The sequence below is a fragment of the Urocitellus parryii genome, chromosome 7 (genome assembly GCF_045843805.1).
Source record: "Urocitellus parryii isolate mUroPar1 chromosome 7, mUroPar1.hap1, whole genome shotgun sequence".
NCBI classification, from domain to species: domain Eukaryota; kingdom Metazoa; phylum Chordata; class Mammalia; order Rodentia; family Sciuridae; genus Urocitellus; species Urocitellus parryii.
Window position 1 is genome coordinate 134243488 of NC_135537.1, and position 22439 is coordinate 134265926.

Consider the following 22439-nt stretch of genomic DNA (forward strand, 5'->3'; position numbering starts at 1 on the left):
CGGGCAGCGTCGGGTCCACGGAGTTACGGCCCACAACAAAAGCGGCGGCCGGGGCGGCCTGGGCGCTGGCGCGCGGTGTCCGGGAACCCGGCGGCTTGCGGGACGCCGCCTCGCCTGCCTCCGCCTGGCACCGGCTCCGGCTACGCCGCCCGGCTGGGGGAGGGTAGGAGCGGGCACTGGGGACAGCGGCTCGCTGGCCGGCTCGGGCTTTGTGCTCGCGGCGGCTCAGGCTCCCGCGCAGGCTCGCAGACCCCCGGGGCTGTGCTCGCAGTCTCCGACTAGGGGCGGCGGCCGGGTCATCCTGCCTGGAAGAGTGCGTCCCCCTCCCCCATTGTCCCGGCCTCCGGCCGTTTGCGGCTTCCAGGTTGACTTTTTAGGGGGTTGGCTCCTACTCTGCTAGGACTGTGTGAGCCGAGCATGCGCGCTGGAGGCCTACGTGTGCGGAGTGAAAGGGGGGTGGCGGGTTGGTGGCTTCACAATGCCGCCCCACGTGCTGCCAGATTTAAAGAGAGATGAACCAGCAGTTACCCCTGCTGTCCAACGCCCCGTAAATGTCAGTCCGGATTCAGGCGATCTTCCCCCTCATCCTGCAGCCAGACTCCCTTAACCCTGGATGCAGAAACTTAAGGCTGCAATGAAGAAATCTGTCTTTGAAATGGATTGTGAGTTTGAGGTGTTAGTTAAATCACCTTTGTGGCTTCTTAAGGAAAAGGTTGTCGGGGGCTGTTACAGATTGTATAATTAAGTTTATTATTAGACCATGAGCAAGCAGGTTTGGACTAGTATTAAAGTTATAGATGGTCAGGGGGAGTGGCTTGAAGTGAGTGGAAAAGTTCTAATGATACTATACCCACCAGGAATAGTGTGTTAGAAAAGCAGCAGTAGAAGTAGAGCAACTTTCTTGCACCTTGTATTTGCAAACAGCCCTTTTTATGTCTTTTTTTTTTTTTAAGAAAAGAATGAAGGTTTTCTTTTGTCTTCCTAAGAATTATTTAATCAGGATAAGTTTTTTAATATGGTGAACTACTGAATATAAATAAATACTAAATATTAAAGCAGTACCCCCCCCCCAGGGATTGAACCCAGGAACTCTTTACCACTGAGCTAAGATCCCAGACTTTTTTTTGAGCCCGAGGTGTGGTGGTTGGGGGGTCTCCTAAGTTGGGAGGATGGTCTTGAACTTGTAATCTCCTGCTTCAACTTCCTGAGTAAGCTCAACTCTTACATAATGGAAAAGATATACATTTTAAAAGGTGCAAAAGAAGTTTCACAGTTACTAAGAAAGTAAAATATGACTAATAGCAGTGTTAGCAGTAGCAGTATGTCAGAACTTTGCTATTTGTGAACCAGTTGCAGATTTTTAGTGAAAACTTGCTTTAGTTTTGCATTCTTTTTTTTAAAACAATATTTCAAATATTGATAAAACATTTCTCAAAGTGCTCTTTATGAATGGTTGATTTTCTGATAGGGCACACTAAAAAATACTTTAATGTAGAGGAAAGAATGATTTACTTTGTAATTTTTCAAGCCTCATTGTAAAGTTACCTAACTCTAATTAACTTTTCTTGCTTTCTTAATCAGAACTATTTTTTTTTTTTTTTTTTTTTGGTGGTGCTGAGTGTTGAACCCAGGGCCTTGTGCATGCATGGCAAGCACTTTGCCAACTGAGCTATATCCCCAGCCCTTAATATTTTCTTAAATTTTTGAAGGATGTTAATGTATGGAACAGAAGGTCAAAGCAGTGTAATTGGAATTAGAAACATCAAGTTTATTTTGAAAGACTTGATAACTATTTAAAATAAAACCCTTGTTTTACTTTAGTAGCATGTAGACTGGAATAGGTCTATTTATATTTCTTCAAATATCACTTGAAAACAGGAAAGAATTAAAAAAACTAAATCTCTTTTTAATTTTTATTTATTTTTTTAGTTTTCCGCAGACACAACATCTTTGTTTTGTATGTGGTGTTGAGGATCCAACCCCGGGCCGCACGCATGCCAGGCAAGCGCGCTACCGCTTGAGCCACATCCCCAGCCTCAAAAAACTATAATCTCTTGAAATTACTTATAGTGAACTTTTGAAAGGTTTGATGATAAGTGCTTTAAAAATCTTGAAGTGTATTTAATTAAGTGGAAAACATAAACCTGTAAACCCTTCCAGAAGTAGAGTTTCAGAAACTTTCAACATGAGCCGTCAACAGTGACTTCTTTATTTTGCCTTTAGTCTGCCAGTGGTAAGGATTTTAGTTCATTACCTGAGAGAAATTATCAGACGTGTTGTCATTGTAATGAAGATTTGGTTACTTTCAGAATCAAGCAAAATGGTTTACTTGGGTTTGCAGGGTTTTTTCAAGTTTAGTACCAATGATATTTTGGGCTGATTATTGTTGTGGGGGCCTACGCTGTGAATTATAGGTTGTTTAGCAGTGTTCCTGGTGTCTACCCACTAGATGCCAGTAGTATATTCCCAGTTGTGAAAACAGAAATGTCTCTATTGCCAAGTATCTCCAAAAATCATCCCATATTGAGAACCAGTGGGTTCAGGTATTATTTTAGTGAAGGCCATTATGGCAATTGTAAAACAAGTAAGAAAACAGATTCATGAAATAAGATAGGTTGTATATTTCTTTGTGGTATTATTAGATTATGACTTACTCCTTTGCAAATTCAGTAATGGCAGTTCAACTTTTGCAATGCAATAAGTTAAACACTAAGAAATTCCTCAGCACAGGAGCTCAATTTTAAAAAAGTTCTTTTAAAAAATTAATTTATAAGCACTAGTTAAAATACAGAATTCAAAAATATATAGTCTTTTCTCCCCTTTTTTTTTTTTTTATGGAAGGTACCATCATTGACACTTGTGTGTCTCCCAGAGAGGTTCCTATATACATATATATGGACTAATGTTTACTGAGGACTGACATAAACCAAGTACTGAATCCTTAACATGTATTATCTCATTTAATCCCCCCAAAAGGAAATAGAGGTTTAGAGAGGTTAAATAATTTGCCTAAGGTCACAGGTACTGTTAGTGGTGTTGCTAGAACGAAGACCTTATTTTAGAGACTGTTTTTAGAGTTGTTTTTTAATTTTGTATATTGCTTGTAAGGAAGTAATAACTGAGACAATCATGAAATAAGATTTTAAAAGGTTATTTTAAACTAATTTATCCAGTAACTAGGCAAATTGGTTTTCTCATCTTAATAAAATTATTGTACAGAATAATACACATTAAATTCATGAGTGTTTTTGTGTTTGTGGTGTTTGGATTGGACCCAGGGCCTTGCACAAGCTAGACAAGAATTCTAGTGCTGAGGGTACACTCCTAGCCTGAGAGTTTTAAGGTAAAAGATATATATTAGTCATTGTCAACTTAAAGTCAACATTCTGCAGAATCAGAATTTGTGTCATAGACTGAAGGAAGGTAGCACCAAGCTTTTTTTGATGTTGACATTTAATGGAGAAGAAATTTGGGGTTAGTTCAGCTCGTTTCCTACATTGACCATACTAAATTTTATTATGAAGAACAGTTTTAAGAAATAAGAAGACCCTTTTTTAAGCTTTTTTTTTTTTTTTTTTTTTTTTAAGATTTTCAGGGGCTGGGGATGTGGCTCAAGCGGTAGCGCGCTCGCCTCGCATGCGTGCCGCCCGGGTTCGATCCTTAGCACCACATACCAACAAAGATGTTGTGTCCGCCGAGAACTAGAAAATAAATATTAAAAATTCTCTCTCTCTCTCTCTCTCTCTCTCTCTAAAAAAAAAAAAAAAAAAAAAAATAAGATTTTCATTAGTTATGTTTTTGTAGGCATACATAGGCATTCCATATTTTCATAGACATTCTAGAACTAGGAAGAATTCCTTTATGCATTAATAGTAAAATAATTTGGCTTCTTTTACAGTAGAAATCTTGGTTGTACATTTGAAAGTAATCTGGAAAATTTCAAGATCTGCAGTTTCCTGGCCACCTATGTAAGCAGGTTGTGATGAAGTGTTTTTCAGACTTGGTATACAATAGAATTACTTGAGAAGTCTGTAGAAAATAGATTCCTGGCCTCATCTCCAAATATTATCACTATGTATGTCTTAATGAGGCCTTAGAATCCAGGTTTTTTCCCCACTTAGTACTGGGGATTGAATCAGGGTGCTTCATCACTAAACTGCATCCCCAGCCTTTTTTATTTTGAGACAGTGTTTGGTTTGTAGACATTTACCATAGTACTTGACTGGAATCAATTTTGGGAGTGGGGGGTGGTACCGGGATTGAATTTAGGGACACTCAACTACTGAGCCACAACCCCAGCCCTATTTTGTATTTTATTTAGAGATAGAGTCTTACTGAGTTCCTTAGTGCCTCATCATTCCTTAGGCTGGCTTTGAACTCTTGATCCTCCTGCCTTAGCCTCCTGAGCTACTGGGATTACAGATGTGTGCAACAGCACCCGGCTGGAATCCAGTTTTTAAAGTAGCACTTGGGGGTGAATGTTAAGCTGGTGGTATGAGTCGCACTGTAAGGTGCCCTGTTTTCTCCCTTGGAGGATCACCTACAAGGGACCCCAGTTTCAAGTTTTGTGTTATGTGGTTTCATCAGCAGCTCTGCAATTCATAGGCCATTCAAAGAATGGAGGGGTTAGAAAGATTTAATATTTCTTATTGGCCTTTCTAGACTATATAACAATAACAATCTTAGCTAAGCAGAATAGAGTAATTGATTATTACTCTATGAAGTAGAAGAATATTATGTGTGATAGGGTTATAATATTAAAAGTTGGCCTGGGGATATATATATATAGCTCAGTTGGTAGATTGCTTGCCTTGCATGCACAAGGCCCTGGGTTCAATCCCCAGCACAACCCCCCCCCCCAAAAAAAAAAATTAGAAGAAGTTGATAATCCACATATTTAGAAATGGAAGGAATCCTACAAGTAAATTTACATTGCATCAAATTACTAGTTACTTAACAGAAGTTAGTACTTTTTATATCCAGAAATCATTAACAGTAATACAGAAATAATGCAGATACTGCATGTTGTACTGAATACAGTGTCACAGAAAAGCATAAATCAAGCAAACATTTTCATTGGGAGTGGTATTGTATAGTTTACATTTCCTGAAGTTGAAGGAACATCAAGGAATTATTCAATTATTGTGTTGTTATAGAATCTAAAAAAGCCTTAACTTTTTAGTGAATATTTTTATTTGAACCCAGAGGTGTTTTGCCATCGAACTGCATTCCTAACCCTTTTTTATTTTTTTGTTTTGGGACAGGATCCCACTAAGTTGCTGAGGGCCTCACTAAGGTGCTGAGACTGGCCTCCAATGTGGTGACCCTCCTGTCTCAGCCACCCAAGTTGCTGGGATTATAGGTGTTTGTCACTGCACCTGGCAACTTTTTAGTGAATAAAAAAAATTTTCTTTAACATTAAGAAGTAAATGACTAAGTAAATAATTTGTCATTTAGTGAATAGCTTTGCTAATATAATGAAATTTAGTTTTTAATAATTGGTGGTTTGGAGTTGGGGTTATGGCTCAGTGGTACAGCACTTGCCTCGCATGTGTGAGGCACTGGGTTTGATTCTCAGCATCTCATATAATTAAATAAAAAATAAAGGTCCATCAACAACTTAAAAAAATAATAATGTGGTGGTTTAACTTTCCCTAAATAAAATACTTCAAATGAAGCATACTTTTTATATTAATCTTTGTTTTGGACAACCACACTTTCTTTCTTTTTTTTTTTTTTAAAGAGAGAGAGAGAGAGAGAAAGAGAAAGAATTTTTTTAATATTTATTTTTTAGTTTTCGGCGGACACAACATCTTTGTTTGTATGTGGTGCTGAGGATCGAACCCGGACTGCACGCATGCCAGGCGAGCGCGCTACCGCTTGAGCCACATCCCCAGCCCCAACAACCACACTTTCTAAATCTAAAATACTGTTGAATATATATATTTATTTTTTAAAATGTTGAATATATACATTTATTTATTTTAAATATATTTTTTAGTTGTTGATAGACCTTTATTTTACTTATTTATATGTGGTGCTGAGAGTCAAACCCAGTGTCTCACACATGCCAGGCAAGTGCACTATGGCTCAGCCCTAGCCCTAGCTCTGTTGAATATATTTAAATGTTGAACTGAACTCTACAATTTGTAAGTTTTTATCAGTGTATTAGTACACTCCTATGTTTATATAAAGTGGTACCAAAGCATATAGTTTTATTGTACAGTTTACTTTAGTACAGATATTTTGTGATACTTCTACATACAAATGTGAAATTAAATGCCTTGTTTATTATTAGAGATGTTTAGTGTGGAAAGTCTGATAACCCAGCAATCACTCCTGCATTGTTGACTGTTGTTGCTTTTTTTTTTTTTTGTGGTCCTAGTTGAACTCAGGGGTGTTCTACCATTGCTCTATACCCCAGCCCATTTTATTATTTATTTTAATTTATTTGGTACTGGGGATTGAACCCAGGAGCACTCAACCACTGAGCCACATCCACAGCCCTGTTTTGTATTTTATTTAGAGACAGGGTCTCACTGAGTTACTTAGCATCTAAGTAACTTAGCACCTTGTTTTTGCTGAGGCTGGCTTTGAACTCACGATCCTCCTGCTTCAGCCTCCTGAGCTACTGAGATTACAGGTGTGTGCCACTGTGCCCAGCCTAATTTTTTATTTTGAGACAGTATCTGCCTAGGATGGCCTCAAACTTGGGATACTACTGTGCCTCCATCTCTTGAGTAGCTGGGATTACAAATGTGTACCACAGCATCATTTTGACCCCGCCCCCCCTTTTTTAGGTATTGAGTATTGAACCCATCAGGCTGAGCAGACACTCTACCCTGAATCCTTTGACTTCCATTTTGCAGGTGAAGAGCGACTGCACTTTCAAGATGAATTTCAATTCTTTGTATTATTTTGTTCTTAGTAAAACTGTGCTGTGGCAGGGAGGGTATGCCATCTTCTGGTAGGTAAACTCGTGTGGGTGAGTCCTTGTTTCAAACAAGTAAAATATCAAGTGCTCTTTTTATTTTAATGTAATCAGATCAATTTAGGATGAATATTTTGGCATTTCTAACTTATTATAATACTTTTGTTAGAATTTAGATTTTTGTTAGAATTTAGATATCAGAACCTCCAAGGGTTCTTCTGATATCATTTTTCATTGGTTTTTAGAAAATAACTTTTCAGAGAACGTATGTGCTTTTGGAAGTAATCTTGACAAGGTAAACATAGTGTAGTCATATAAAAATTTAATTGCATTTCAGATATAGAAAACTACAAATGAGAAAGAGGAAACATTTTCAAATTTTGTAATGAGCATGAATTATTTGTACTAACACATAAATGACTGAATAAAGAATAAAATGAGGCTGGACATGGAAGAACTCTTCTGTAATCCTAGCAGCTCCAGAGGTTAAGCACCCCCGGGGTTCAATCCCTGGTAAAAAAAAGGGAAGAATAAAACAAGGTTGGTTGTGGATACAATACCTTTAATCCCTGCTACTTAGAAGGCTGATGCAGAAGGATCACAAGTTTGAGGCCAGACTGGACAATTTAGCAAAACCCAGCCTCAAAATAAAAATATAAAAAGGCCTGGGGTGTGGTTCTGGGTATAGGACTTGCCTAGTATGCGGGAGGCCCTAGGTTAAATCCTCAACACTGCCAGGAAAAACAAAAAAAGAATAAAATGCATTTTTAGAAAATAAAATATTTAATTGTTAAAATATAGCAATTTCAACTTTTCCCTGTTGTAGGATAGACTCATTTGAACAAACCAGGAGTTTTTGTAAGTGCTTGTTTCATTGATAGATTCTGGCCTTAAGAGAAACTTCTGGAAAAAAATTATAATTTGCCGTTGTTGTAGAGATGTAGACCTTTCTTTATGAAGTTATGTCCTCTAAAATTTGTGAAAAGATAGTTTTTGTAATGGAATTTTTTTTTTTTACATTTTATATCCATTTCTAAAACTTAGAAAAACTTAATACTGCTCTTTCTCTGCTTTTCTTAGCTTTACTTACCTACCCTTCTATTGGTTAAAGATATGTTTCAAAGTATGAGTGACAAATAATTCATTTAAACTTTTACCTGGCAATTGTTTTTGCTTTACTCTTCTGTGGGATAGGGGAGGTGGGGTTACTGGGAAGTGAACCCATGGGTACTTTATCAAAGAGCCACACCTCATCCCTTTTTATTTTTTGAGATAGGGTCTCACTAAGGCAAGGGTCTCACTGGGGCTGCCCTGGAACTTCTGATTCTCCTGCCTCAGCTTTGGGAGTTGCTGGGATTAACAGGCACGTACTACTATGCCCTGCTTACTTTATTCTTATAAAGCAAGCTTGCTTTTAAATAACAGTTTAAAAAGTTTAAACATTTTAAAAAATGCCATTTATTTGAGGAGAAAATGTTTTGATTTGCTTTTGAATGTGCATACACTTTAATTGCATTATCATTTTCTTATGTAAGACATACTTACTAGGGTTTCTATTTAAAGACAAAGCCTTCTCTAGGTGAAGAGTTTTTAGACATGACTGACTCTCAAAGTGTGATCCATAAAAGGAAATACTGATAAGCTGGACATTATCAAAATTAAAAACATTTATTCTGTGGAAGACCCCATTAAAAGGATGAAAAGACAAGTTACAGGTTGGAAGAACATATCTGGCAAAGAGTTGTTTCTACAATACATAAAATCTCTGAACCCAACAATAAAAAAAAACCCCATCCATTTAGAAAATGGGCAAAAGACATGAATAGTCATTTTGCTGATGAGGACACACAGATGGAAAATAAGCAAATGGAAAGATGTAACATCATTAGACATTAGGGAAATGCAAATTGAAACAATAAGATATTACAGCCTGGTGGTTCCTACTGGCCTAAACCCCAAACTGCTCTGGAGGGTGTGGCAGGAGGATCTCAAGTTCAAAGCCAGCTTCAGCAACTTTATGTCAGCTTCTGCTCTGCAGGTGGCAGAGGCAGCAGCTAAGTGCTTGAGTTTTGAGTTTTTCTTGAGAGGCAGGTGGGTGTTTGGCAGGGGGTGCTCTATAGACCATCAGAAAAGGAGCCCCAGCAAGCTGTTAAACCTCTGGATTTTCCAGAAAAGATTAAGACGACAACAAAAAGTTATGTGGTTATGGGTATTCTTCCTCCCTTACATACAGTTTCTTTTTAAAATTTTTAAAAAAAAATTCTAATTAGTTGTATATAACAGCAGAATGCATTTCACACTATTTCTTCATTGATAACTTCAGGGTTTTTCTTACCTAGTTTCCTTGTATAGGTGGAAGACTACTTTTGTTTTAAAAGTAGTCTAATTAAAACTGATGGGGGGCTGGGGATGTGGCTCAAGCGGTAGCGCGCTCGCCTGGTATGCGTGCGACCCGGGTTCGATCCTCAGCACCACATACCAACAAAGATGTTGTGTCCGCCGAGAACTAAAAAAAAAAAAATAAATATTAAAAAAATTCTTTCTCTCTCTCTCTCCTCTCTCACTCTCTCTTTAAAAAAAAAAAATAAAAAATAAAACTGATGGGAAGAGGAACTGGGGAAAGAGCTCAGTTGGTAGAGTGCTTGCCATGCATGCATAAGGCCATGGGTTCAATCCAGTCCCTCAAAAACAAAAGAAACAACAATAAAAAACTGATGGGAAGAGCCAGATGCAGTGGTGCACACCTGTAATCCCAGTGACTTGGGAGGCTGAGGCAGGAGGATCACGAGTTTGAGACCAGCCTCAGCAATTTATTGAGGCACTAAGCCATTTTTCTTTTTTTCTCCTGTGGTTTAAAAGTGACATAAAATTTACCATCTCAGCCATTATGAATCGTGCAGGGTTTTCTTTTGTTTTGTTTTGCTACTGGGGATTGTGTCTAACCACTGAGCTACATCTCCAACCCTTTTTGTATTTTATTTTGAGACAGGGTCTCATAAGTTGCTTTTAGGGCCTCCCTAAGTTGTAGAGGTTGGCTTTGAACTTGGGATCCTCCTGCCTCAGACTCTCATCCACTGGGATTTACAGGTGTGCACCACTGTGCCTGGCTAATGAGGCAGTTTTATTTTAAGTCAATTCATGGGTGTGAAACTGACCTCCAGAATTTTTTCATTGTGCAAATCTGAAGCTGTGCTCATTAAATCGCCCCTCCATTCCTCTCATTCTTTGTTTCTATTTTAGGTACCTTGTGTGGTAGAATCATGCAGTATTTGTGACTGGCTCCTTTCACTTAGCATAATGTCCTCAGGGTTCATCCATGTTTTGTTTTGGGGTATGGGGATTGAACTCAGGGGCACTTGACCATGGAACCACATCCCTAGCCCTATTATTTGTATTTTATTTAGAGACAGGGTCTACACTGAGTTTTTGAGCACCTTGGTTTTTGCTGAGGCTGGCTTTGAACTCGCCATCCTCCTGTCTCAGCCTCCCAAGCCACTGGGATTACAGGCATATGCCCCCATGCTCTGTGGTTTCCTTTCTTTTTAAGATTGAATAATAATCTATTATGAGGGGTTGGGATTGTGGCTCAGTGGTAGAGCGCTTGCCTAGCACATGTAATGTCCTGGGTTCGATCTTCAGTTCCATATTAAACAAACAAATAAACAAACAAATAAATAGAACCTGAGTGAGGAATGTTTAAAAAAATAATAGTAATTTATTATGAGTATATGATATTTGGTTTATCCATTCACCTGGGATGGATATTTGGGTTGCTTCCACCTCTTGGCTCTTGTGAATGCTTCTATGAACATGTGTGTGCAAATATCTCTTGGAGACCCTGCTTTTGATTTCTTTGGGATATATTCCCAGAAGTGGGATTGCTGGATCATACAGTAGTTCTATTTTCATTTTAATAAATTTTAGAGCAGTTGTAGGTTCTTAGTAAAATTTATCGGGAGCTAGAAAGATTTCCCTTATACCTCCTGCCCCACACATACATAGCCTTCCCTGTTATCAACATGCTCCACCAGAATGTTGTATTTGTTACAATTAATTAACCTACTTTGGGTAGTTCTATTTGTAATTTCTTAATTCTTTCATTCTTTCATTTTTCTTTCTCTTTCCCTCCCTTCCCTCCCTCCCTCCCTCCCTCCCTCCCTTCCTTCCTTCCTTCCTTCCTTCCTTCCTTCCTTCCTTCCTTCCTTCCTTCCTTTCCTCTTTTTCTTTTCTTTTTTTTTGTACTACTGATTGAACCCAGAGGTGTTTTACCACTGAGCCATATTATCAGCCTTTTTACTTTGAGACAAGTCTCACTAAGTTTCTTAGGGCCTTCCCTAAGTTGTTGAGACTGACCTTGAACTTGGGATCCTCCTGCCTCAACTTCCTAAATTTCTGAGATTATAGGTGTGCACTGCCATTCCTGGCTTCCATTTAATTTTCTTTCTTTCTTTTTCTCCCTCCCCCCTTTCCTCTTCCTCCCCCCCCCCCCTTATGGGCCTGGTCTCATACATGCTAGTCGAGCACTCTACCACTGAGCCACATCCCCAGCCCCTATTTAATTTTTAATGACTTTCCTTACTGTTTTTTATAAGAGGTGCACCAATTTACAAATCCTTTCAGCAATATACAAGGAATGATAATAATTTCTCCACATCCTTGTTAATGCCTTTTACCTGTTTTTTTGTTACCTGTAACTGAAGCTTATCATTTTTTTCAAATAGAGAACTCCTTTTTTAAACTTATTATTCATAGTTAAAAACAGCGGCATAATTGTCATTATTAACACTTTGAAGAAATAGGAGTTGAAACAGAAATCTGTAATTTGAGATAGAAAATTCACTTAATTTTATTGATCCCTGAATGCAGCTGCATTGAGAAAGGCGGAATAAAAGGTTATCTTATCCCTTTCTTGAAGTGCTACATTTGGCAATACTATGTAAACAAAGTTATAATACAGTATTATAAATACAGATGAGTTTGCTGGGCACACGCATTTTCAGAAAATAGAAAGTAGCACTGGGAAGGAGGGATTAATATTGAGAGAGGATGGGGAGATTAGGCAAGATTCTTAGGAAAAAGGCTACTTGGATAACAGCAGAATCAGTATTTCGGCTCTCTTAAGAGCATTAGGTTGGTTGTATGCTTAAAATATCTTTGCATTTATCAGTATAGAGAAAACTGTAATTAGAATCATTTGGCATGATAAAACAAAGATAAAGTTGACAGATTAAAAGTAAATAGTGAGTGACAACCAGCCATGTTTGTTGCAGATATAAATAGTAAATGAAGTTCTAAGAAATAAGTCTGGCCCCATGGAGTTGGGAGGCTGAGACAGGAGAATCTGGAGTTCAAAGCCAACCTCAGCAATGGCAAGGTGCTAAGCAACTCAGTGAGACCCTGTCTGTAAATGAAATACAAAAGGCTGGGGATGTGCCTCAGTGGTCGAGTGCCCCTGAGTTCAATCCCCCGTACCAAAAACAAAACAAAACAAAACAAAAAAATCCCCAAACAAAAACAGTCTGAACACAACTCTAGTGATAGCAATTAAAAAAAAAATTATTTTCTCTCTCTCTCTTTTTTTTTTTATGGTGCTGGCGATTGAGCTCAGGGCCTTGTGTGTGCAACACAAGCACTCTACCAACTGAGCTATATCCCCAACCTTTTTTTTGTACTGGGGATTGAACTCAGGGGTGCTTAGCCAACCGAGGTACACCCCCAGCCCTTTTTATTTTTGATTTCGAAGTGTTCTTGCTAAGCTGGTAATCCCAGCAGCTCAGGAGGCTGAGGCAGGGGATCATGAGTTCAAAGCCAACTTCAGCAAAGCGAGGCGCTAAGCAACTCAAAAGCGAGACCCTATCTCTAAATAAAATACGAAATAGGGATAGGGATGTGACTAGCACCCCTGAGTTCCATCCTTGGTACAAAAAAAAAAAATAAAAAGGAAAGAAAGAAAGAAAAAGAAATGGTCTTGCTAAGTTGCTTAGGGCCTCACTAAATTGCTGAGGCTGGCCTCAAACTTGTGATTTTTCTCTGTCTCAGCCTTCTGAGTTGCTGGGATTGTAGGTGTGTGCCACCACACTTGGCTTTAAAATTTATTTTATATATTCTTTTTAAGAAACCTTAGTTTCTTAAAAATTATGATGATGGTGATGGTCGTTGATGGTTTGTGTGGTGTTTACAATTAACCTGGGGTTTTGCACCTGCACAGCAGGCAACCTCAGCCCAAGAGGTCCCCACCATTACCACCACCAAGTTTATTTAGCAGGTACATGATATAACCAGATTTCAAATGCAGGTTACCTTATTAAGCAATTTTGCTTTTTTGTTTGTTTGCTTGTTTCTTGCTCTGGAGATTGAACTCAGGAGCAGGAGCAGTCTACCACTGAGCCACATCCCCAGCCCTTTTATTTTTTTGAGTGTCTATTTCTCATCATCTGGGCTTTAAGATTCTATAATTAAAGTATCAGTTTCAAGGCTGGTGTAGAGAAAAATGTTACTCTGGTCTTACTTAATAACTTTTACTATATATATGCAGAGGATTATTTCTCTCTCTCTCTCTCTCTCTCTCTCTCTCTCTCTCTCTCTCTCTCCTCTCTCTCTCTCTCTCTCTCTCTCTTTGTATTTAGCAATGCATAGGGTGATTTATATTGTCCTCAATAGAGGTCTAGGACTTTAGGTTTGCTAATGTTTTTCAAACTGCTGTGACCATTTAAGGTGCAGTTGTTCCCCCAGGGAAAAACTATTTTCAGTGACTTCTTTGGTTGTTTCTGCCTCTCTCCCTTAGGATCACGCCTTTGCTGCTGCTTTTGCCCTTAATTTTTGCCTGGTGGAAACAAACAGAACAAAACGGTTACCCAGTTTGGTTTTATTTAACTCTTGCAGGGGCAGCAGTGGTGCAGGGGAAGGGTTTTGTGTTGCTGCCCTCTTCAGCCTCTAAAACATATTACATAGCTGTTGGGAGCAACTGTGTGGTAGGCTCTTTTTTAGGGGATGCTGGGGTTAAACCTAGAGCCTAGTGCATTGTTGGATAAGTGCTCTACAACTGAGCTACATCCTCCAGCCTTGTTGTGATGGTTGTTTTTTTTAATTTTTAATTGTAAAGCAGTTTTAGAGTTATAGAAAAATTGTGATAACTGTACCACACAGTAGTACAGAGAGTTGCTATATACTCTACATCCATATTTTAAATTTGTGTGGTACAGTTATCACAATTACGAGCCAGGATTGATATATCATTACTAACTAAACCATACTTTATTTGGATTTCTGTATTTTTCACCTGGATGTCCTTTCTTATGTTGCAGGATGCCATGTTGCATTTGTCTGACATGTCTTCCTAGCCCACCTTGGTCTGTGAGACTTTCTCAGATTTTGTTTAATTTTTAGGTCTCACTTTGTAGAATTTCCCTTAAATTGACTTGTCTAATGTTTTCTACATGATTAGACTGGTGTAATGGATTTTCAGGAAGAATACCATAGACATGAGGTGCTTTTCATCCTTTAACAGTGGTACATAGTATTCATTTCCATGAAAGCACTGGGGTTTTAAATCTGGATCACTTGGTTTACAGTAGTGTTGATCAAGTTTCTCTACTGTAAGATTACTGTTTTTCCCTTTCCCTTTTGTTACTGGAAATTTAACCCAGGAGCATTCTACCTCTTGAGGTACATCCCTACATCCTCAGCTCTTAAAGATTTTTTTTTGGTCCGGGTGCTGTGGGGCACACCTGTAATCCTAGTAGACTAAGGAGGCTGAGGCAGGAGGATTGCAAGTTCAAGGCCAGCCTTAGCAATTTAGTGACTTCCTAAGCAACTTAATAAGACCCTGTTTCAAAATTTTGAAGTATGGGGGGGATTAGTGGTAAAGTGCCCCTGGGTTCAATCCCCAGTACCAGAAAGAAAGAAAAGAAAAAGAGATTTTATTTTGAGGCCGGGACTTGATAAATTGCCCAGTTTGTCCTTGAACTTGCAGTTCTCCTGTCTCAGCCTCCAGAGTAGCTGGAATTATATCATGAACCACCTTGCCCTTGCCCCAGCACTTACCCTTTTCTTTATAAGCTATTAAGTCCAACTTATGTGCATGTGGAAAGGACTAAGCTTTACCTCCTGAAGAAGGGAATATCTACTTATATTTGGAATTCTTCTATAAGGAAGGTTTATCTCTCCTACCCCATTTGTTTGTTTTACTCAGTTATTTATGCATGTGGACTTGTACATTTTATTTTGTTCTTTGGAGTAAAATCTATATTACTCAGACTTTCCCAGAGATTGATTTTCTTTCTTTGTTTCTTTTTTTATTTGTAGTTGGACACAATACCTTTATTCCATTCATTTATTTTTATGTGGTGCTGAGGATCGAACCCAGGGCCCTGCACATGCTAGGCGAGCATTCTACCACTGAGCCACAATCCCAGCTCCCCAGAGATTTCTTATAAGAATGGAGTTCCATGATTTATGTATTTAGTCTGGAGACCCTGGGAAGTTCTAGTCTGAATGCAGCCTCATGACAAAATTACCTCTTATTTGAGGGGGAGGGCAGTGTTTTCCATTACGGCCTTCAGCTGGTGGGGTAGATAAGTTCCAATGGCATTAAGAAGTATCATCTGTTTTACTCAGTCAGATTTGAATGTTAATCTCATCTAAAATACCTTCACAGAAACGGATAGAACAGCATATGGCCAAATATGTAGGTACTGTTGTCTTGCCAAATTGATTCAAAATTAATCATATAATTTTTATTTTTATTGAACCCAGGAGCACTCGGCCACTGAGCTACACATGTGCTCACTTACTTATTTTCTGTAAGATATGGTGTACCTATCTTGTATTTTATATTTTTCCTATCTTAGCCCTAGAGTCAGCTACTTGCTCAAGGAGCCCTGGTTCCTTTAAGTCAAAGACTGGGATCTAGAAACCAAAATTTGGGCATTGGGAGTACTCATTTCTACTGGTGTATCACTGCTCTATAGGAGAAAAGTAGGTGGTTTGTATATTTAATATTACTCCACATAGACACACATCTATGTTTCTACCAGCCAACATATATTAAGAGAAACCTAAGTTCACAGTAAGTTATCTTGTTGAATAGAAAAAGTCCCAGAATGTTCCTTTTCCTTTTCTTTCTTATTGATAGTGGGGGGAAAACCCAGCTACCATCTCCTAGTCTATTTAAAAACAGTTCTTTTGTTTTTTGTTTTTGGTGGTGCTGGGGATTGAACCCAGGACAGTGTGCATGCAGGGCAAGCATTCTACCAACTGAGCTATATATATATGCCCAGTCCTTAAAAGCAGTTTTTGTCCTTGTTTTTTAACTTGTCCAAGTACTGCTTCCCCAAATCCCTTAGGTCAGCTTTTTTCCCCTTCCATCCCTTTCAGTGAGGTTATCATAATTTGTAATATCAATTTGAGCATCCCTCATAGACTGAAATGTCCTGAAATACTTTGGGTGTTGAATTTTTGGATTAGGGATGCCCAGCCAGCAAAATCTATGTAAATATTCTAAAATCAGAAAAACCCTGAAATCTGAAACATTTTTTTCTGGTCCCAACCATTTCAGATCAGGAATAATCACCCAGACAGGTAAAGTCATTTGTTATAGTCTTCATTCCATGTGATTTATTTATTTAAGAAAAATTTTAAAATTTTTTTGGTACTAGGGGTTGAAGCCAGGGGCACTCTACCACTGAGGAATATCACCCAGGACTTTTTGTTTGTATGTGGTGCTGAGGATCGAACCTGGGCTGCACGCATGCCAGGCGAGCATGCTACCACTTGAGCCACATCCCCAGCCCTATTTTTTTTTTTTTTTTTTAATATTGGGGATTGAACACAGGGGCACTCAGCTACTGAGCTACATCCCTAACCCTATTTTGTATTACAGAGTCTACATTGAGTTGCTTATTGCCTCACCATTGCCTGAGGCAGACTTTGAACTAGTGATCCTCCAGTCTCAGCTGCCTGGATTACAGGTGTGTGTGTAGACATTTTAATTTTTATATTGAAATAGGGTCTCTCTAAGGTGCCCAGGCTGTAATGGAACTTGGATCCTTCTGCCTCATTCTCTTTGAGTACCTGGGATTACAGGCATGGACCACTGCACAAAACCATGTGGTTTATTTTATTTGTGTATTTATTTTTGGCTTGGGGACCCATGGACCACTGCATGAAACCATGTGGTTTATTTTATTTATGAATTTATTTTTGGTTTTGGGACCCAGTGATACTTAATCACTGAGCCATTTTGAGATAGGGTTTCACTAAATTGTTTAGGGCCGGCTACTTTGACCTAGCAAAAAAGGATTTAAAATTCATCCCATGTTGCATGAATTGGTAGCCTATTGTTTATTGCCGAATAATATTCCATTGTGTACTTTCTGTTGTTCACATTCCATTGTACCAATTTGTTTATCCATTTCCATGTTAAAGAACATCTTGTCTGTTTCCAGTTTGTAGTGATTATGAATAAAGCTTCTGTGAACATTTCTATACAAGTTTTTGGGTTAATCTGTTTTCAGTTCACTTGGGTAAATATCTGGGAGTATGAATGCTGATTATATGGAAAGTCTAAATTTATCTTGATAAGAAATCACTAAGCTGGGGCACCTAACCACTGAGCCACATCCCCAGCCCTTTTTTTTTTTTTTTTTTTTTAAATTTAGAAACAGGGACTTGCTGAGTTGCTGAGGATGGCTTTGAACTCTAGATCAAGACTTCTGTCTTAGCCTTCCTAGCTGCTGGGATTACAGGCCTGGGCCACTAAGCCTAGCTCACATAATATCATCTTAATGAATTGCTATTCATCTGGATTTTTTTTCCTTAACACAGTGTAGGCATCTTTCTATATTGGCACATAGGGCCTTATTTTCAAACACCTAGTATTATAATGTTATGAATGTTATGAATTACAAGCTGTAATTCACTCTTTTATTAAAGCAGTTTTTAAAATTATAAAGGGACCGGGGTTGTGGCTCAGTGCTAACGCGCTTGCTTAGCATGCTGAGGCACTGGGTTCGATTCTCAGTACCACATACAAATAAATAAAAAATAAAGGTCCATCAACAACAACAACAAAAAAAATCTTAAAAAAAATAAAATTATAAAAAATAATATAAGTTCATGGTAAAAAATAAAAAATATATAAGCTATACCAAAGAAAATAAAATGAAAAATAAGTCCTCCCCTACCTGTCACATTCTCCATAATATAATTCATGCATATGATCACTTTTTTTTTTTTTGGTGATGCTGGGGATTGAACCCAGGGCCTTGTGCATGTGAGGCAAGCACTCTACCAACTGAGCTATATCCCCAGCCCTGTGATCACTCTTAATGTGAGAGTTTGACTTCTATGAAAGGTGAAGAATTTAATGATACTACTTACTCTTAATTTTTGTTTTATATTTATTGTTGTTCTAATGCTTGCCTTCATTAAGGTGAAGAAATTAACTCACTCTTAACCCCTTCTTCCTAATTTTGTTAATCATATTATTGTTATATTGCCAGTGTTAATAATGTTTATATCCTTTAATTATTTATTTATTTTTTAAAATTTTTTAGTTATAGGTGGATACAGTGTCTTTATTTTACTTTATGTGACAATGGGGATTGAACCCAGTGCCTCATGCATGCTAGGTGAGCGCTCTACCTCTGAGCCACAACCCATCCCAATATATTCTCTTTTATAACTGAAATAGTTTTCTGTGTTTTGTCTCAAAAACAAAACAAAACACAACACCACAGAAAACAGCATTTGTATGGTTGTGTTAATATGTTCATTATAATACCAAATAGTGATTTGGACCTAGAGGAGAAATTCTCATCATTGGAACTTAGTCTCTTGGACAGTTTTTAAATATCAAAGTCTTACTTCCCCTCTGTCTTCTCTTAGTTTTTCTGGCTCATACTCAGCTACCATTTTTCTTTTACCTCATGTTGTCCTCTTTCTGATTTTTTTAGAAAGAGTGTATGCTTGATTATTAAATTTTTTTAATATTTATTTTTTAGTTGTAGTTGGACATAATACCTTTTATTTTATTTATTTACATTTATGTGGTGCTAAGGATCGAACCCAGGGCCTTGCACATGCTAGGCAAGCACTCTACTGCTAAGCCACAACTCCAGCCCCTTAAAAAAATATTTTTGTTTGTATATGGACACAATACCATTATTTTATTTACTTATTTTTATGTGGTGTTGAGGATCAAACCCAGTGCCTCACATGTGCTAGGCAAGTGCTCTAACACTGAGCCACAACCCCTGCCCCCTTGATTAATTTTGATTCCATGTATATTGAAAAATGCTCTTGTGATTTCAAGTGGCATCACGGCATTTCTCCCCACATTTGATTACTAAGTTTTCTGAGGATTGAATTCTGGGTTTAAAATCTTTTCCCCTGGGAATTTTGTCATTGTTCCCTTGTGAACCATATCCAGAATTCCTCCTAAGAAGACAGTGAATGAAAAATGATCCAGATCAGTCTGTTTTTGTTCCTGTGTAATTATTTTTTGAAGTTTCAAAGGATTTTCTGTATACTTGGAGTTCTAAAATTTACCCTTATGTTTCAAGTATGATATTTTATTTGCTCATCATTTAAAACTCTCAGTGGGCTCTTTGAATGGGCTTAGGTCTTTATCTGACTTAGAAAGGCCTTTCATTTATGTATGTGTGTATGTACATGTCTTATTTTGGGTGAGGGAGGGACCTTTCCTCCATAATCCCCTCCTTTGTCTCCTGTCAATCAGATGTTTGAATTCTTTAATCCCTTTTTCTTGTCCTCTTTTATTCATAGTACACTTTTTCTGTCTTTTATGTATTATAGAACCTTCTTCCACTTTGTTTCTCAGGTTAGTAACTTGGTTCTTAGGTTCTGAGGCATGCCTATTGTTTAAATTGCCCATTTAATTTTTCACTTTGGCAATCATTTCTCTTTCTGATTTCCAAGAACATATGCTCTTTTATTTTATTTTATTTTTATTTTTTTATTTTTATTTTTTTAAAGAGGGAGAGGGAGAGAGAGAGAGAATTTTAATATTTATTTATTTATTTTTTAGTTTTCCGCAGACACAACATCTTTGTTTGTATGTGGTGCTGAGGATCGAACCCTGGCTGCACGCATGCCAGGCGAGCACGCTACTGCTTGAGCCACATCCCCAGCCCTGCTCTTTTTATTTTTAAATCTACTTTTAATTATTCTAATTTTTTATTATAGCTGTTTTATGTATGCATGCTCTTTCAAATGACAGCTTTATTGAGGTTTAATTTTTATACCATAGAATTCACTCATTTTAAATATATAGTTCAGTGTTTTTTTTTTTTCTTAAACATTTATTTTTTAGGTGTAGATGGACACAACACAATGCCTTTATTTTTATGTGGTGCTGAGGATCGAACCCGGGTCCCGCCCATGCTAGGCGAGCACTCTACCGCTGAGTCACAATCCCAGCCCTAGTTCAGTGTTTTAAAAGTATATTTATAGAATTGTGCAGTCATTATCACAGCCTTCCAACTTTCTTTTTAATTACCACCCCCCCACCGGAAATTTCTTGCACATTAGTATTCACCAGCTTTATTCCCAGACACAAGTTATTAATCTACTGTCTGTCCCTTTTCGGGATATTTCGTATAAATGTCCAGAATAAGATAATACAATATGTGTTCTTGGTATATGGCGTCTTTTACTTAGCTTAATGTTTTTAAGGATTAATCATATTGTTCCAACATTATTTCTTGAAAACACTGTTATTTTCCTGTTGAATTACTTTGGAACTTTTGTTGAAAACTTGCTCACCAACTTCTAGTATAGTCTTCTTTTGGAACTCTGATTATATTACATTATGATTATATTACATTAATCAATATGTCTTCTCTTAGGCGAGTATCACAATTTTTTGATTATTGATGCATAGCAGGTCTTGAAATTATATCCTCCAATTTCACACTTTTTATTTTTTGGTCTTTGAAAGTTTTTGCAAGCCAGTTGTTTGTCATTTTCTACAACAAAAAAAGCATGCTATGATTTCAAATGGAATTACAGTGACTATAAAGATTAATGTGAGGAAAATTGACTTTTTTTGGTGTACTAGGCATTAAACCCAGGGTGCCTAATCAATTAGCCACATCCCAAGCCCTTTTTATTTTTTATTTTGAGACAGGGTCTCACTAAGTGACATAGGGTCTCGCTAAGTTACTGAGTTTTGCCTCAACCCTGGCAGTCTTCCTGTGAGTCACCATGTCCGACATCTGAATAATATTGAGTCTCTCATTCCTTAAACAAACAACCTTGTTTATACCATAGGGAATGAATAGCTTCTTCATTTATCTTCATTTATGTAAGTCTTTTTCCAGTAGTACTAGGGATTGAACCCAGGGGCTTACATGTGCTAGGCAAATGCTGTACTGCTGAGTTATGTCCCCAATCATTTTTCAAATTTTATTTTGAGACAGGGTCTCAGTAAATTGCCCAGGCCGACCTTGAACCTGAGATTCTTCTGTGTAGTTGGGATTATAGGCATGTGCCACCATACTTTCTTCTTTTCTTACATGTGAGAAGGCAAGTCTCAGAATGGAGGGTGTGGTACAAGATGCTCTTCAGTGAGTTTTGCCTCCTGGTATTCATGCCCTTGGGTAGTCCCCTCATAATAAATCAGTATGGGTCTGTGTAACCAGTAGGATGCAGCAGAATGCAGAGCTGGAAGGCTTTGTCATGAAAAGTGTTGCAGTTTCTGCCTTGGTCCCTATTTGATGCTCCCAGTGGAGGAACCCAGCCACCATATTGTGGAGACTCTCAAGCTGTGGAGGACCCATGTGGAGAGGAGCCAGCAGCCAGCACCCATTTTCCAGCCATGTGAGTGAGCTACCTTCAAACTGAAGCCTCAGTCTGCCCTCAATGAAAGGATGAGAGATCTTGAGCCATAGCCACCTATCTAAGGCACTCCCAGATTTTTGACCCACACAAACTATAATAAGAGACAATGAATAACTCCTAGTGTTTAAATCTGCAAGTCAGAGCAGGTCCATGGTAAGGGTTATATAGCATCCAAAAGCCAACACTAAAGACTTTAGAGAGGAAAAATGAAGACATGGGCCACTGTACTAACCAATCCTAAAAGTGCTTACTTCTTCATTTCTGTCATGTATTCGTTTGTTTATTTATTTAGTGGTATTGGGGATTGAACCCAGGGCTTTACATGTGCTAGGCAAATGCTCTGCCATTGAGCTGTGTCCTTAGCCCTTTTTAAAATTTTATTTTGAGACAGGGTCTTACTAAATTGTCCAGGCTGCTCTTGAATTTATGATCCTTCTTCTAAGTTGCTGGGATGACAGGCATGCATGCAACATGATTTCTTCGTCTTCTTCTTTTTTTTTTTTTAAAGAGAGAGAGAGAGAGAGAGAGAGAGGAAAGAATTTTAATATTTATTTTTTTTAGTTTTCGGCGGACACAACATCTTTGTTTGTATGTGGTGCTGAGGATCGAACCCGGGCAGCACGCATGCCAGGTGAGCGTGCTACCG

The 22439-nt window shown here is 38.1% G+C and overlaps 1 protein-coding gene, 1 long non-coding RNA gene and 1 other non-coding gene across 3 annotated transcripts in view; 2 read left to right on the forward strand and 1 right to left on the reverse strand.

The window, feature by feature from the left end:
• Positions 1 to 22439, forward strand: part of Ube2g1 (ubiquitin conjugating enzyme E2 G1) — a 98478-nt gene that overhangs the window by 1288 nt on the left and 74751 nt on the right. The window lies entirely within an intron of this gene.
• LOC144255678 (uncharacterized) lies at positions 500 to 22424 on the forward strand. The gene is made up of 3 exons (XR_013343876.1): positions 500 to 662; positions 21595 to 21772; positions 22355 to 22424. It is a non-coding gene; the product is annotated as an uncharacterized LOC144255678 (long non-coding RNA).
• Trnav-cac (transfer RNA valine (anticodon CAC)) lies at positions 18167 to 18239 on the reverse strand. The gene has a single exon. It is a non-coding gene; the product is annotated as a tRNA-Val (tRNA).